At 43.1% G+C, this 12,719-nt stretch overlaps 1 protein-coding gene across 1 annotated transcript in view; it reads right to left on the bottom strand.

The window, feature by feature from the left end:
• The window catches only part of ARHGEF28 (Rho guanine nucleotide exchange factor 28), a 314,507-nt gene extending 310,463 nt beyond the window's left edge, over positions 1–4,044 (bottom strand). The window contains exon 1 of the mRNA XM_081232412.1: positions 3,922–4,044. The gene's annotated coding sequence lies outside the window, so the exon portion shown is untranslated. The remainder of the gene's footprint in view (positions 1–3,921) is intronic.
• Between the last annotated feature and the right edge of the window lie 8,675 nt (positions 4,045–12,719).

The raw sequence follows: 12,719 nt of genomic DNA, 5'->3' as shown, positions 1-12,719 counted from the left end.
TTTACGAAGGGTAATTGCTTTAACTTATAAAATGATGGAAGAAGAGGTGCAAGCCTTAAAAAGGGCATGATCACTAGTGTATGATAATGAATTTAAGAGCTAAACCATACATTTCATTAATATATACAATATATTTCATGATTATTTATTAAGAGAATGTCTGTATACTTGAGGGAAATACAGAAAGCATGTTAACATCTTAAGCATTTTTTAAAGGCAAAATGATCATGTGCACACCAGTCAAACAAAGCCTGCCACTTGAAATAGGCAGAATGTTATCTGAGTGCTGAGTACACATGCTATTATGTAAAGCGAAGGTGTTGTTGCCCATCTCCATCTATGCTGGCCTTCACTCGTCGCTATGAGGCATTTCTTTTCCATCAACTTCCTACGGAAATCAAACCTCAAATTAATAAACTGAGGATTAGGGCTTCCCTGGTGGCGCAGTGGTTGAGAGTCCACCTGTCGATGCAGGGGACACAGGTTTGTGCCCCGGTCCGGGAAGATCCCACATGCCGCGGAGCACCTGGGCCCATGAGCCATGGCCGCTGAGCCTGCGCGTCCGGAGCCTGTGCTCCACAACGGGAGAGGCCACAACAGTGAGAGGCCCGCATGCCGCAAAAAATAAATAAATAAAAATAAATAAATAAATAAACTGAGGATTAAAATAAGAAAACACACCTCTAAAAATTAAAATATATTTTTTATAAAAGTGTTCAAAACCAAGATCACTGGAACAAATGCCCAATATTCAATTATGTTTTCACTTTCCTTCATACTAAAAATGATGTCAAATCTCATTACCTTGGTTATCCAGGAGAAGAAGTCCAGGAGCAATAATGGTAGAAATAAGCAAATTTCAATTGTGCCAAAGAGTAAATTTCAAGGGAAAAATTGCAGTCAAGTTAAGATGTACTATCACAGAAAAAATTACCTGCCATTTTATCAGCCAAATGTCTTAGTGTTGTGTGTGGAGGGTGCAACAGATCCTAAAAATTCTAAAATCAGAAAAGTACTGTCTTAGACATGAAATCCACAGTCCGGAGAATTAAAGCAGAGAGCAACGCCAGGCATATATTAGGCCCTCAAATATTTGTTGAATAAATATAAGAAAATGTTCACAAAAAGAGAGAGGCATGATAGAGACTATCAAAATGGCAACATAGCAGAGAGACACTGCTTTGAGGTTTTGAGAACTTTTAAATACCTGGAAAATAACAAAAGAACTAAGGATTATAGAGACTGGACTTTTGGCAGAGTACCATCCAATCAGGGCAAAATGCTCTGTGGTCTAGTACCTGACCTGCACTTCGTAAGAAAAATATTTCTAAGCCCAGCTTTGCCTATGGGAGGGATCTGGACTCAAGCCCTACAGTGTGGCATAATATTTACAGTACAACTCTAACATAGCAAAATTCCCTGAATTTGGTGCACTTCAAGTATAACACTGCTTTTAATTTAGAACTCTCAGTGGGAGTTGCCCAGCTTGACCCATCTCTTCGTAACAAATTTAAGGTCACAGGAAAATTATCCTATAGCTTCTCTGCTTCACTACAGCAACATAAATACAAATGCAATTAGACAAAACCTACATAAACCAGATCTGTCATATCTGATCAGTAAATTAAAGCGTAATAAAATTACAGTCAGCCTGGGAGTTTGAGGGTAATTTGGACTCTCTGCAGTACCATTCTAACCATGTGCCAATTGTAAAGGGTTTTCCGACATTTACTGGGTTGGCCAAAAAGTCTGTTCAGGTTTTTCCGTAAGATGTTATGGAAAAACCCAAATGAACTTTTGGGCCAACCCAATATATCATAAACCTTTTTTCTGGGGAGTCACACTTGGTCATAAACTCTGGCAGAACTTGCGGGTAGAGCCTAAGTACCAATATAATGGTTACCAACTTTGTACAGAATGCTTAATATAGAAGTAACATTATATTCCTTTATTTGTTTTAATACCTATTTAAAACACATATCCTTTTCTCATTTACCAAAGGAGGTCATGTGTCACAGCTCACCTGAAATTCCTGTGCAACTTAAGTCTTAGCCACAACAGTAGTTTCTTATAAGAGCACAATGAGAAAATATTCCAAACTCTTCTGCAGTACTCACATGATTAAACAAAAAAAGGTGTGAAACACAAGTGAGGCCCCTGATGAAATTTCATAGAGCCTTAGTTACCAACTACTATTTCCTCTTTACCTTTAAGTGTTTCTAAACTGCTCAGAGGACAGCAGAGGTGCTTCAAAGGAAAGTCTAACGACACACCTGTTACATAACCTGTTCTTGGTTGGCCAGGGTATGTGGTTTTGATAAGGAAGAAAACACAATCAAAAGCAGGACAAACACTGATTCTCTGTTCTCCATTCTCCCATTAGCCAGGACATTCACCTGAGACAAACGCCCAATAGCTAGCTCTGTGCCTCAGTTTCTCTAACCACTAAATATGAGGTCTGATGCTATCCAAATTTCTATTTGATCAAAGTTAATGAGCACAATAATCACACAGAAAGTCCACATCAGAACATTACACTGAAATACTATGTTGTATAAGAAAACTCCAAAGGTTTTTGCAGTAGTAATTTCTTTTGCTCCAAATACTACAAAGGAAATCAGATTGGCTATTAATCAAGATAAGGCAAATACCTATGTGCTTTAAGTATGTGTATATAAAAACCCAAGACAGATATACTAAAAAACTTCCCAGGTAATCTGCTTGCATTATCATGTGCAAAGAGCAACCCACAGAACCCAAGAGAACAGGTCTTCGATTTTTTGTTGTGAAAAAAGGACTTCAATTCCCCTGACATCTTCAGAGCCTAGAACACAAGATGGCAAAGCTTTAGAAAACCAGGGACCCCATGGGACCCCAAATGATCAGTTCCTTCTCAACATCTTATGTTTTCGTATTTCTTACCCAATTGGCGCGGGTCTGGTGGTAAACCTCTTTAACTCTGGGTCTGCGGGGACTTGTCTCGACTCAGGCAGAGGTCAAGAAGGGAGAAGCTGCTGCGCAAACACAGATGTTGCTGCCAGCTACGACCAATGGGGGGGCGGGGGGGCGCTGTGAGCTCCTAGGGAGGAAGATGGATTCTCTCCTGGAAATCTAATTGGTGTCTGGGAAACGAGAGTTGGGTTTCCAAGGCTGCCTGAGCACCCAGCTTCCACAAAGCCCTGCATAGGCGAGGATGCCTCCTTGGCCAACAGGCCGTCATTATGCCCCTGTGGAAACTCCCAGCACGGGAAGGTTAGGGGACCACCAGGCACACCCCAGGTTTCCAAGAGGAAAACAGATCCACGAAATAATCCTAAGGAAGTCCAACGGAATTCTGGCCGCCTCTCCTAACCAAGATAACTATAGATGCCTTTTAAAGCACAACATGTGTTTCCACATGAAAGAAATGTTAGCGCTTGTGTCCTGAGCTTCCGCTTGGTCTGCTGCTCTCTGGGGACCCGGCCCCGCCGAGCACCCTCACCCCGGAGCCAGGCACTGATGGGGAAGGGAAACCCCAGCTTTCGAGGCTCTGCCTTCTCCACCGCAAGAAGACCATTTATTTCCCCGGCGCCCGAAGGACAGCGGCCGGGCTTCCACCCGCCCATCCCCGGTCCCCTGAGCGGGGCCGGCGGGGGCGAGAGGGGCCGCGCGGTTCGGACGACCCAGTGTTCCGCAGCTGCAGCCGCCGCGCCGGCCGCGCCGCCTCTGCACTTGTTGCCGTCCCCGAGGACAGGGAGGCGGCGGCCATCCCCCGCGCCGCCGAGCCCGCGGCAGCACCCCCTTTCCACCCCCGCTGACCCTCGCGCCCTCCGGGACCCTGGAGAAAGTAGCTCCGCGAGGGCGAACTCAGGTGAGGCGGCCAAACTTTTCCACCCCGGGCGGCCGGGAGACGCGGGGATGGAGCCCCCAGAGAGCACTTACCCGGAGGTGCTGTCCCGCAGCCTCCGACGCCCGAGCGAGGCGCTGCCCCCGCGCCCTGCCTGAGGGCGCCCGGAACGCGCCGCCAGAGCCGGGGAGGCTCTCCCGAAGCGGCCCACGCCCGGCGGCGGCGCGGCCGGGGCAGCGCGAGGGGGCGGAGCCGAGGCCGCGCTCCGGGGCCGAGCTGGCTGCGCCCGCGGCTGGGGCCGCCCCGCTCGCTCCGCGCCTGCCGGCTGCCGCTGGATCTCCGCCTGCCCGCCTCCCGGCCCCGGCATCACATGGCCGGGCCCGCCCGCCGCCGCGCCCGACACCGGCTCCAGGAGGAAACCTGAAGCTGCCCGACCGCGCGGGCTCCGCCGGCCCCCTCCCAACGCCCGCGGCCGCTTGCCTCGGCCTCGCTCCCCCGGCCCCGAGCCCCGCGACCGGCGGGGGCTCCGAGCCCGGGAAGCGCGAGGTTGCGCCCTGGTGGCGGCGCCCGCGTGCCCCGGACCCCACTGGCCTCGCCTGGGCGCCGCCAGAGCGAGGGGTCCTCCGGCTCCTGAAAGATGTGCCGGGCCCGAGGGAGCCCCAGGCTGTCCTCGGCCAAAAGCCACCACAGTTGTGACTTAACGTGGCCCATTTCTTACCTAAACATCTGTAGACGCCCTCTTGTTTTTCGAGGCTCAGGTTCCTCAAGCCGAGAGCTTCGCGAGCTGCGATTCTCTGCGCCTTCACGCCAGCAAGGGGCTCCATTAGAAGTCACCATAATACGAAAACCCTCTTTCTTACCATGAACAGCAATATGAGAGGGACCCCTACCATCAACGCACTTTTCTGGTTAGAACTGATCGCAACCCCAAGCAGAGAAGCCTCTCCATCAGCCAGGCCTTCCTAAAAGAGACTTCAGATAATGATAGCAGCTTTAAAGGCAAAAGTACCGGTTTGATTTTTCTGATAATTACCTTGAGTCTTTGTTTTGGCTTTCCTGTGAAGACCTGCCGCTCGCAGAACCAGTAATCTCCACAGTCCTAACACAGGGCACCTTTGGAGTATTTCGTATTTGTTTTTTTCAAGTGAAGTAGCCCGAGAGAGCTGGCCACCGAGACACCCCTCCCCAGCTGTCACCAACACCTCTCCGGGGCCTTAGCCATTTTGGCCTCCCTCCTGGTCCTCACCTTGCCCAGCCCACCTTGCCGACAGAGCAGCCTGAGGAAGAAGGCAAGGCTGAAGAAGAGAGCAAGAAAACCCTGCCTTGTGTCCTTCACCCTGTTCCAAGGCAAAGGTCCGGGCTTCTGCCTTGATAAAAGGACCCCACCCTGGCATTGCTCGCCTGACCCCATGCTGCAATCCCAGCTCCTGCTTCACGGAGCTGGGACCCCAAGGCCTGGCCTTTTAAAGAAGAAGAAGTTCCTGCCCATTTCCAGGGCTTCAAAGTACTCAAGACAAAAAAAAATTAAAAGTTTTATATTTTTCAAAACTAAAAAATATTTCCAACCCTAAAATGTGTACTGGAGATTAACTGAACAACACACTTGACGAAAATGGTTTCCAATCCGTGGTGAGCAAAAACATTGATGAATTTGTGGCCTTTGTTGTTATGCTTCTTTTTACATCACTGGTACTGCGCGTTTTCTTTTCTTTGTTTCTCCCACCTCCTTTTTTTCGTTACTTCTGTCACATACGTAGACAGAAAAAAAATAAGAAAATGTGGAAGGAGGACCAACTATTATAAGCAGTTACCCCAAATCTCCTTCCCCACTAAAATTAAGAAACAAACAAGCAAAACTAGTACTTGTGGAACCCTCAGCAACTGAGGACATATAATCATGCTATCTGCAGTTTTCTTGCCCTCTCTCAAGCACTGAGCTTGATCAATATTTAAATAAGTACTTGGCTTTCAACTTCTCTTGGTTCAAATATTAAGCAAAGTGTACTCTAGCAAACTTAAAAGAAGCCCGTGGATGTATGCAGCAGGAAGCTATCAATCCTCTGCATCTGATTGATTTTGCTGCTCCAGATATAGGTCACTCCGGACACTGAGATAGTGCTAGGCTTGGCTGAGATGGCATTTGTTTAGAATTCAAAGACTACGTATTCTCCAGCCCCAGAAAAGGGACATTCAGCCAACAAGAAACCAGGCTGGTAATTCAGTTGGGAAAATTCTTACTTCCCAGTGAATATTAGGCCAGTGTCCCAGCTCAGCTTTGTCTTTTCTAGTTATTCAGTCTCCATTCATCCTTACAGACTTCAGACAGAACTCCTCCGTAAATCCTGTCCAGTTTCTGCCAGTCTCTGAACTTTGGCAAAGCTTAATGACCTTACCACACAATTTAGCACCTGATTCTTTTCACTGTCATATGTCAGACTAATTCAGGTCCTTAGCCTCTTCACTTGTCATTTCAAGGGCAAAGACTGTTTTTTATCCCAGTAATCTCCACAGTCCTAACACATGGCACCTTTGGAGTATATAATATTTTTTTTCAAGTGAAATATCATATCAGTTATGCAGGTTGGAAAATGTATATCACAATTTTCAAACTTTTCTTTAATGGATTAAAACCACTCAAAATTCTATTAGCTACTTAATTCTTTCCTGGTCTTCATTCTATTTCCTTTGCCAGTAATTCTCAAAGCCTGAATAATGGTAAATCTAATGTTCGGACATATGAGTTAGGAAATTATCAGTGTTTCCTAAATATAAGCATGACACTAGAAGACAACAGTTTTGGGGTGGGGGGGGACAAATTTTGGAACTAGAAATTGGATGAGCTTGGGAAGAGCCAGCCTTTCTAAGCCTCCATTTCCTCAGCTGTAAAATGAGCATAAGAATAGTATTTATTATCATGGTTAAGATTAAATGACTGAAGGTGATTATGGGACACATAATAAGGATGTAGGAAATGGTGGCAATTAATTTTTCGGGGTATGTATATATTAGGAGAACACTTCAGAACATTGAGAATAGAGCATGTCAGACTCCAAGGTAAGGAACTAGTTCTGGACTATACACTTGGTTGCTCAGACTGAGAAGGTTAGGGAATACAGAAGAGGCCAAAATGATCAAAACCAGGGGGCAAATCTTGTGGGGAAAGGCTCACAGTTCTCATTCTGGCTCCACATTAGCATCACCTTGGAAGCTTTAAAAATAAGACCTTGATTCCCACAATCCCACCCCAGACCAATTATTTCAGAATCTCTTGGGGATGGGTCCCACACGTTGGGTTTTTTTTTAAGCTCCTCAGATGATTCCAATGGTCTGACAAAGTTGGGAAGAGCTGTACTAAAGGAACTGAATTCATTGCCACTGGAGAAGAATGAGAACCAGCCCTTGATTAAAGGAGGCTAAGGGAATCAGCTCTTTCATTTCTACTAATGATGAACAATCCTGTTTAAATTGCAGGCCAGTGGTGCTTCAGTGTTATGTCCATGTGAATCACTTAGAGATCTTGTCAAAATGCAAATTCTGACTCAGTATCGGAGGCTGATACTCTGCATTTCTGACAAGCTCCAGGTGATGCCACTGCTGCTGGTCTGTGGACCATACTCTGAGTAGCCAAATAATAAGTCCAAAATGGACATTAGGAACAAAAAAGTAGACAAATATTCATATTGTTAGAAGTCTTGACATCTTTGAATATTTTTAATCAGTATTTATTGTACACCAACTAAAAATATATTTTGCAATCTTTTAAGAAAAGAATAGGCCATTTCCAGCCAGTTTTCTTTTTAATGCTTTTTTTTTAACATTTATTTATTTATTTAGGCTGCATTGGGTCTTGATTGCAGCACGCCAGATCTTCCTTGCAGCATGAGGGATCTTTTTGTTGTTGTTGCGGCATGCAGGATCTTTAGTTGCGGCATGCGAACTCTTAGTTGCGGCATGCATGTGGGATCTAGTTCCCTGACCAGGGATCGAACTCGGGCCCCCTGCATTGGGAGGGCAGAGTCTTAGCCACTGGACCACCAGGAAAGTCCCTCCAGCCAGTTTTAAATGTGAGGACTTCACTAAAGGGAAGGTACAGCCTCTCAAATAGGGCCAACTTCTCCACCAGGCACAGTAGGCTCAGTGCCCAAAGCCCACCATACTTTTAGAAACCAACAAAATGCTTTAATTTCTTTTATAATGGAAGAAAAAAGATGAACTTTTAGGTCAAAGAAAATGTTTTAACATATAATATTAATATATTTGTCTTTATAACAGTGGAGTCGTAAGATGTAATTATTTTATTTTACTTTATTTTTTATAGAGGAAGCAACCCATGAAGGCAAAAGTGCCTAAGGCCCACAAAAGTCATAATGTGACTGTGTGCTCAGTCTAATTTAGTCCCAGGTAGCTTTAGGAAAGCACATGAAGCCTATTGTGGCTAATATTTACATACTGATATTTACATGAACAGGAAGATATTGGGGAAGATAAAAATTGTCCCTTGAGTGGAGCTGCCCCTATAACCACACAGAGTTCATCGCTTCCTACATGCGTGATTTGAGGAACGCTGGGGATGCTCCATTGACAAAACATTGTTCCTTGTCATCTGGTTCCTGAGGCTCTAAAATTCTATCATTAGAGACTTTTTCCACCTCCAGAGCCAGTCTATAGAGACACACTATCTAGAGACCCTTGCTCTGTAACATCGGCCTTCTTTCAGCACCAATTTTTTCTACCTTCCAGATCCAGGACCCCATCTCAGGAACTTATCAGGGGATTTTCTATGAAAAGAAGAAAACATAATAATGAGATTCCATTTTATAAGAAACACCAATTCTAATCAGCTCCTAAAAATTTAAATGTGGCCATACATGGCTAAACAACATCACCTTCATCACTATTATTCAATACAGTAACCTCAACAAAAATTACTGATTGTTTTACTGTCCACTATGTTTTACTGTCCACTACTATAGCCATTAGCTAGTAGACTACTTAAACTAATTAAAATGAAATAAAATCTAAAAATCAGTTCCTCATTGCACTAGCCACGTTTTGAGTGCTCAGTAGTCACATGTACCTATTGGACAACACAGAGATAGAACATTTCCATCATCACAGAAATTTCCATCAGACAGTGCTATTTCAAGGGTTTGAGTAGAGAGGGCACCACCCTTCTTGGACCCTCTGAAATGCAAGGCCAGTTGGGGAAGTATGCAGACTCTAGCTCAGGCACATTTTTTGGTTCCCATTTGTCAACTGATCTACAACTACCCAGATCATCAGTCACTCTGCTCTTTTCTAAACCTTCCGAACCAAACTTTCTAGAAAACCAACTTTTTGTTGAAATTCCCTTGCCTTTCAAGAAAGCTAGACCTTTTTGACTTGTGAAGGGCATTATATACTATTCGTGATCCACCCAAGGAACTTCAAAGGTTTATCCCAGGATCTAGAGCAGTCTTTATCCCAAAAAGTGATTGTTTATTTGCATCACTGGTATGTTTGGGTTTTATCCAATGACTCTAGCTGTCCTCAAGTTGTAGATGACTTCTTAAATTTTAAACCGACTCCAAGGGCCCTTTTTGATCTCCCAGGCATAACTGTACAAGGCAGGCCAGCTGGATAATGCCCCAAATGCATGTGTCTATAAATAATCTCCCATCATCATCAATTTTGTTTCCAAGAGCCCTGCTGGAGTGCTCAGGTATGGGGTGTGGGGCAGAACAACTAGTCTCTAGCATTTCTCCAATCCCCTAACACCTGCTAAACACTCACATGAACATATTAAATCCCAGCCTGGAGCAAGTCTTCACAGTTATATAATAAAAGCCCTGAAATAACAGAGTTGATAACTGAGATACTAACACCATCTTAATTAGGGAGGAGATAATACGGGTGGGAAATCATGTGTGTGCAGCTGTCACATGGGCTGTAATTATGTTTAAGACTTCTGGTGACATGACAGAGGGTGAGAATGCAGCTTCAGTGTTCTGCACATGATGTCATGTGGAAGCCTCAGAAAGCACGTATAGCTTTGGGCAGCTATTACTCACTAAGGAGGATCGAGATCCTGTTTTTCCATTTACAAAGGGCAGCAGAGGAAGGGAAAAGACAGGAAAATCTATAAATAAAATTAGTATGAATCAGTTTCCCCCCCACAAAAAAAACCTATATAAATATATTTTAACTCAGCTTTTTCATTCAGACCCACCTGATTGCTCCTAATACATAACCCAAGAGCTAAGTTTGGAATCCTGCTACTAAAGGATCCAAGAATATTTTAATAGCCTCAGTTAAATATCCTGGAATTTCTGAATCCAACTCAAAAGAGCAAGATAGTCAATACCAAGTGCAGTGCACAAGAACTGTTTTGTGGTTGATGTTGTCGTTGTTCTGTTGTTGCTGTTTTCGATTCTGAAAAGACCCCATTCCCACTCACCGCTGAAGTTGGATATTTTGGCAGAACTTTTTCTTCAGGACTCTAAGGAGGTAGGTAAGGCAGGGCTTACCGAGGGCCCTGAGACTCCAACTCAGATGAAGAAACTTAAGAATCATCCATAATGTACAAAGGAAAATGCAAAGACTTGGGAAAAAATGGAAAGTCTAAAAATAACATGTCTTTAACTCCTCTGGTTTTTTTGTTTGTTTGTTTGTTGTTTTTTTTTTGCGGTAGGCGGGCCTCTCACTGTTGTGGCCTCTCCCCTTGCAGAGCACAGGCTCCGGACGCGCAGGCTCAGCAGCCATGGCTCACGGGCCTAGCCGCTCTGCGGCATGTGGGATCTTCCCAGACCGGGGCACGAACCCGTGTCCCCTGCATCGGCAGGCGGACTCTCAACCACTGCGCCACCAGGGAAGCCCTCCTCTGGTTTTTAAATAATAAAATGTCCTATCCAGAGCCCTGTCATAAAAGGAAGTTAATTCTCTTCTATCAGAGAAAATGTCTTTAAATTAGCACTCTCTGATATAATTTCATAGTGCAAATAATTCATTGTTTTTCATCTTGAAAAATAATTTCAGCCATAGATGAGCATGGGAAGCAGCCACAAGAGAAATGGTGAACAAACTCAGAACTTACAAGATGGCCTCTGCCTGCCTCTAGACCAGGGGCCAGCAAACTTTTTCTGTAAGGGGCCAAATAGTAAATATTTTAGGCTTTGTGGGCTATATAGTCTCGGTCACAACCACTCAACCATGACACTGTAGTACAAAAACAGTGGTACACAATATGTAAACAAGTGAGCTTGTCTGTGTTCCAGAAATTTGTATTTACAAAAATAGGCAGTGGGCCAGATTTGCCCCACAGGCTGTAGTTTGCCTTCCCGCTGTTGTAGACCATTGGAATATCATGGGGAGCTCTAAAATTCACTAAAGCCTGATATTACCTCAAATATGGACAAATATATTACCATATGAAAATCCACAATATGGCAAAGAGTTCAAAATTCAGCTATAGAATTAAACTATAGAAATTAAAAGTTAAGCTACAGGGGAAAAAATAAAACAGGGATAGTGAAGGGAAGTAAAGAGAACTTCCATAAATTCTCATTAATATCCTCCAGAGGTATAAAAGAAAATAATATATCTATCAAACAAGAACAAGATGCTATGAAAACGAGACAATCAGAGGACAAGAAAGTATACTCAGACATTAAAAATATAAGGTAGTAAAGTTTAAAAATTCAACAGAAGGTTGAAGATAAAGTTGAGAAAATATCCCAGAAAGTTTAAGAAAAGGCAAATGCTGGAGAAAAGGGAACCCTCCTACACTGTTGGTGGGAATGTAAATTGGTACAGCCACTAGGGAAAACAGTATGGAGGTTCCTTGAAAAACTAAAAATAGAGCTACCATGTGATCCGGCAATCCCACGCCTGGGCATATATCTGGAAAAGACAAAAACTCTAATTTGAAAACATACATACACCCCAATGTTCATAGCAGCACTATTTACAATAGCCAAGACATGGAAGCAACCTAAGTGTCTATCAACAGATGAATAGATAGAGAAGATGTGGTATATATATACAATGGAATAGTACTTAGCAATAAAAAAGAATGAAATAATGCCATTTGCAGCAACATGGATGGACCTAGACAATATTATACTAAGTGAAGTCAGACAAAGACAAATATTATATGATATCAGTTATATATGGAATCTAAAAAATAATACAAATGAATCTATTTACAAAACAGAAACAGACTCACGGATATAGAAAACAAACTTATGGTTACCAAAGGGGAATTGGGGGGGATAAATTAGGAGTTTGGGATTAACAGATACACACTACTATATATAAAATAGGTAACCAACAAGGACCAGCTGTATAGCACAGGGAACTATATTCAGTATTTTCTAATAACCTATAATGGAAAAGAATCTGAAAAAGTATATATATATAATATATAAATTATATATTATATATATATAACTGAATCACTTTGCTGTACACCTGAAACTAACACAACATTGTAAATCAACTATACTTAAATTTTTAAAAAAAAGAAAGAGAAGGCAAATGCACAGAAAATATGAAATCAAAAGTAAAATTTTTAAGGATTAAGCTCACATATTCAACATACCACTAAAAAGAGGTCCAGGAGAAGAAAGGAGAGTGAAAGAAAGTATCAAAGATACATTTTTTTAAGCTCTGAATTCGGGGAAACATAAGTCTATTCTAAGAATTTATCCTAAAGATATATGCAAGGGCATGAGGATACATACACAATTGTGCTTAGTGCAACATTTCTGTAAGAGCAAAAATCGGAAACAACCTAATTGTTCATGGTTGTTTGGTTACATAAATTACGGAACATCTATACTTATGTAGTTGTTTAAAAAATAATAATACGGTTCTAGATGTACTAACATGGAAATATGTCCAGCTTCTGGCACTA

Source organism: Mesoplodon bidens (assembly GCF_964165515.1).
Source record: "Mesoplodon bidens genome assembly, chromosome: 4".
Classification (NCBI taxonomy): domain Eukaryota; kingdom Metazoa; phylum Chordata; class Mammalia; order Artiodactyla; family Ziphiidae; genus Mesoplodon; species Mesoplodon bidens.
Note: the sequence above shows the minus strand (reverse complement) of the source record. Positions and strands in the feature narration are given on the sequence as shown.